Source organism: Petromyzon marinus, unplaced genomic scaffold (genome assembly GCF_048934315.1).
Source record: "Petromyzon marinus isolate PM22_M1 ecotype Great Lakes invasive population unplaced genomic scaffold, UKy_Petmar_22M1.pri1.0 PM_G_Scaffold_28, whole genome shotgun sequence".
In the NCBI taxonomy this organism is placed as follows: domain Eukaryota; kingdom Metazoa; phylum Chordata; class Hyperoartia; order Petromyzontiformes; family Petromyzontidae; genus Petromyzon; species Petromyzon marinus.
The window spans coordinates 1,280,001-1,285,000 of NW_027422850.1; positions in this window are offsets into that span (position 1 = coordinate 1,280,001).

Sequence of the window (5,000 nt, forward strand, 5' to 3'; positions counted from 1 at the left end):
ACAGAATGAAGATGCCCTCTGGGCATCTGATGTTGCTAAACCTATGGCGTCTAGGTCGGCGCTAAAAATGACTAGTATACCTTCCATGACCTTCCATAACTCGTCCTTGGAAAAGGAAGAGGAGATGAACTACGATTTTTACGAACAGATTAAAAGTCTAGTTGAGTCGGATGACTCTTCAGATGACTTTACAGAGGATGATGAGGATGTGGAGGAGTCCTTCCTCGACATATCGGCTGAGGAACCCGTGTTGGGAAAGTTTCCCATTGACACCAAGGGAACTATCACGGTTGTACTGCCTAGTCTGGAGTATATATGCGTTATCTGTAAACAACACATGGGCAAAGCATCCGAACTTGTTGCACATTTTAACATCAAACACAGAGACATTCCTCTGGTGTTTAAGTGCGCTAAATGTGACAAAACCAACTCAAACCACCGATCGATTGCCTGTCATGCCCCCAAATGTGGGGGAATAAAGTTAACTGAGGAAAGCTTACCAATGGTCTGTGAATGTTGCCAGGCACGCTTTGCGACTCTAAGTGGCCTTTCGCAGCACAAGAGGCATGCTCACCCAGTCACCCGTAATGAGGAAAGGATTAAAGATGGTATAAAGGGTACCTCGCAGAGAGGGGTACACCGTAGCTGCTGGTCTTTGAAGGAAGTAGAACAGCTGGCCCTTCTAGAGTTGCAGTTTCAGGGGAAAAAGAATATCAATAAGATCATTGCTGAAGCGCTTGGGACTAAGACCAACAAGCAAGTCTCTGACAAGAGACGGGACCTAAGTAAAAAGACAGGGGCCCCCATGTCAGACAGCTTACATTTTTCTTCTAGGCCTCTTGAGACATTGTCTCCCCCACCAAATGTAACAACGGGGACTTCATCCATACTCGCTCAAGCAGCTGAGCGGCTTACGAATGAGAATTCTGGGACCCTGGAAAAGCCTGCAATGGAGGCAATAAAGGCTTGGCTTAACGGCGAGGGCCAACATGATGCCCTCGTAGAAACTGCCACAGCATTGATGCTTTGTCCGATGAGATTGGTGAAAAACAAAGGCAAACGTTCAAAACCCGAGAACGACATTATTAAACCCAGGATATTACCCACACGATCTTGGATGAAGAAGAGAGCGGAAAAACGAGGAAGCTTCATGAAGCACCAGAAGCTCTTCTTTAAGAACCGCTCTCTTCTTGCGTCCTTAGTCCTGGATGGCACTGAACGTCATGAATGCCGAATCCCGAACGCAGATGTATATCGTTTTTACTGCGAAAAATGGGAGAAGGTGTTGCCATTCAATGGCCTGGGCCAATTTAAGTCATCAGGTGTTGCAAATAACGAATACTTTGAGCCCCTAATTTCGGTGGAGGAAGTTCAGACTGCCATACGGGCCATTAAACCAACGTCAGCAGCTGGGCCAGATGGCCTAACAAGGGCTGCAATCTGTGCTGCCGACCCCGAGGGTCGGACACTGACAGCCCTATTTAATGCATGGATGATTACAGGAATTATTCCCAAAGAGTTGAAAAAGAATAGGACGATTCTTATTCCTAAGGTTATGGACGATGAAAAGCTGAAAGAATTGGGGAACTGGAGACCAATAACGATCGGTTCAATGATTCTGAGATTATTTTCCAGAATAATGACTGCACGTCTTGCTCGTGCTTGTCCCTTAAACCCAAGGCAGCGTGGTTTTATAGCGGCATCTGGCTGCTCTGAAAATCTTAAGGTGCTACAGGACCTTATGAGACATGCTAAGAAATTGCACAGGCCGTTGGCTGTCATGTTTATCGACATAGCGAAAGCTTTTGACTCGGTTTCGCATGCTCATATTTTATGGGTGTTAAGGCACAAGAAAGTAGATGAACACGTGGTGGGCATCATCCAGAACGCCTACGATCGGTGTACGACCTCGTTCAAAAGCAATGGCGAGTCGACTCGAGAAATTAGCATACGTGTTGGTGTCAAACAGGGTGACCCCATGTCACCCCTGCTCTTCAATCTTGCCATGGACCCTTTGATATGCACCCTAGAGTCACACGGAGTTGGGTACTCCATTGATACCGACCACGTGACAGCTCTTGCGTTTGCTGATGATTTGGTGTTGGTGAGCGAATCTTGGGTTGGTATGGCCGCCAATCTAGCGATCTTGGAATCATTTTGTGGGCTATCGGGATTGGAGGTTCAGGCCAGAAAGTGCCAGGGCTTCATGATAAGCCCAACCAAAGATTCATATACGGTGAACAACTGCGACCCATGGACTATCAAAAATAAAGATGTCCATATGATCCAACCTGATGAATCAACGAAATACCTTGGTCTGAAAATTGGCCCTTGGACTGGCACTATACAGCCTGATCTACATTGTCAGCTAAAGACATGGATCTCGAAAATCGATGAGGCGCCTCTGAAGCCAACTCAGAAGGTTGAACTACTCAATGCCTATGCCCTACCCAGATTGTTATATCCTGCAGACCACTCGGACTGCAAGCAATCAACTCTCCGTGGGTTGGACCAAGAGATTAGAAAGGCGGTAAAAGGATGGCTCCACCTTCCCGCTTCAACTTGTGATGGACTGTTATATGCCAGAGCCCGAGACGGAGGCCTTGCCATCTTGAAACTGGAAAAAACAATCCCTTCGGTTCAAGTTAGAAGGCTGCAACGTATAGCAAACTCGTCCGATGCTATCACCCGTAATATTGTGTCCTCGCAGGGTATGGAGGAAGAATACCGTAATTTGTGGGTACGAGCAGGGGGTGACAGTGATGCAATCCCAACATTCGTTCTCAGGGACTCGGTGTCAAAAGAACCTGTATATCCGAGACCCTGCGATTGGAGGGAGCATGAATTTCAGAGATGGTGCGAAAAGCCGGTTCAAGGAAGGGGCATTGTAAACTTTGCGCATGATAGAATCAGTAATGCTTGGTTGAGGCCATGGTGCGGCTTTAAACAATGCTTCTTTATCGCAGCACTACAACTAAGGGCAAATATTTACCCAACAAGAGAAAGCTTGAACAGAGGCAGAGATGGGGCCTTACGTTCCTGCAGGAAATGCTCTGCCAGACTCGAGTCCCTTTCGCACATTCTCGGTCAATGTCCTGCAGTACAGAAAGCAAGAATTGCGCGACATAACAAGATCAGTAACATTCTGGCAGACGAAGCGGCTAGATTGGGCTGGTCTGTATACAAAGAGCCACGGTTCATATCCGAGACGGGAGAGATGAGAAAGCCTGACCTCGTGTTTGCAAAAGATGAGGAGGCGGTTGTGATCGATGTCACCGTCCGTTTTGAGCTTTCAAAGAATACCTTGTCAGATGCTGCCTCGCACAAAGTTTCGTACTATACCCCTCTTGGTGATCAAGTCAAAGTGCTGACGAAGGCTAGCAAGGTCACATTCTTTGGATTCCCGGTTGGGGCAAGAGGAAAGTGGCCCCTTGAGAATAACGAGGTACTTACCTCCCTGGGCCTGACCAAACCCAGAACGACATCACTGGCCAAGATGATTTCCCGCAGAACGCTGCTTTTCTCTCTTGATATTCTGAGAATGTTCTGTGGAAATTATGCGGTCTATGAACAGTCATAGACAACCTCCGAAACAAATAATAGTTTTGTTTTAAGATGTCATTTGTTTTAGATTGATTTTGTTATTTTCGAAGGTGAAGTCGGTTTTTATTTCATTTTACTATTTTCCACAATTTAGATTGTTATTTTCCAAGACGAAGTCTTGGTTCTTTTTTTTATTGTTAGTTTTTTTTTTTTTTAACACGTCGTATTTGTTACTTTAGAGCTTAGAGGGGACTTTATTTTCGCCTTACTATTTTCTGCCTACAAAGAAGATTAAAAATAAGCTTTTTTCAAGATGGTTTTGTTATTTTCCAAGGTGAAGTCTTGGTATTCTTATTTTACTATTTTCCATAAAGAAGACCTTTCTTTTAGATTTTGTTATTTTCCAAGACGAAGACTTGGTATTTTTATTATATTGCCATTTTTTTACACGAAACTTATTCAAGAGCACTTATATAGATTAGACTTTGTTATTTTAATTCTTTATTTTTGGACTACATCAGTTCGAGAGTCCTGTAACTTACTATTTTCCGCCTACAAAGAAGATTACAAATAAGCTTTATTTAAGATGTTTTAGATTAGATTTTGTTATTTTCCAAGGTGAAGTCTTGGTTTTTTTATTTTACTATTTTCCACAAAGAAGACTTTTCTTTTCTTTTAGATTTTGTTATTTTCCAAGACGAAGACTTGGTATTTTTTTGCTATTTTTTTACAGGAAGCTTTATTCAAGAGCACTTATATAGATTAGACTTTGTTATTTTAATTCTTTATTTTTGCACTACATCAATTCGAGAGAAGACTACAAACCAGCTTTATTTAAGATGTTTTAGATTAGATTTTGTTATTTTCCAAGGTGAAGTCTTGGTTTTTTTATTTTACTATTTTCCACAAAGAAGACTTTTCTTTTAGATTTTGTTATTTTCCAAGACGAAGACTTGGTATTTTTTTATTGCTATTTTTTTTACACGAAGCCTATTCAAGAGCACTTATATAGATTGGTCTTTGTTATTTTAATTCTTTATTTTTGGACTACATCAGTTCGAGAGTCCTGTAACTTACTATTTTCTGCCTACAAAGAAGATTACAAATAAGTTTATTTAAGATGTTTTAGATTAGATTTTGTTATTTTCCAAGGTGAAGTCTTGGTTTTTTTATTTTACTATTTTCCACAAAGAAGACTTTTCTTTTCTTTTAGATTTTGTTATTTTCCAAGACGAAGACTTGGTTTTTTTTATATTGCTATTTTTTTTTTTTACACTGCTTTATTCAAGAGCGCTTATATAGATTAGAATTTGTTATTTTAATTCTTTATTTTTGGAATACATCAGTTTGAGAGTCCTGTAACGTACTTTTTTCTGCCTACAAAGAAGACTACAGACAAGCTTTATTTAAGATGTTTTAGATTAGATTTTGTTATTTTCCAAGGTGAAGACTTGGTT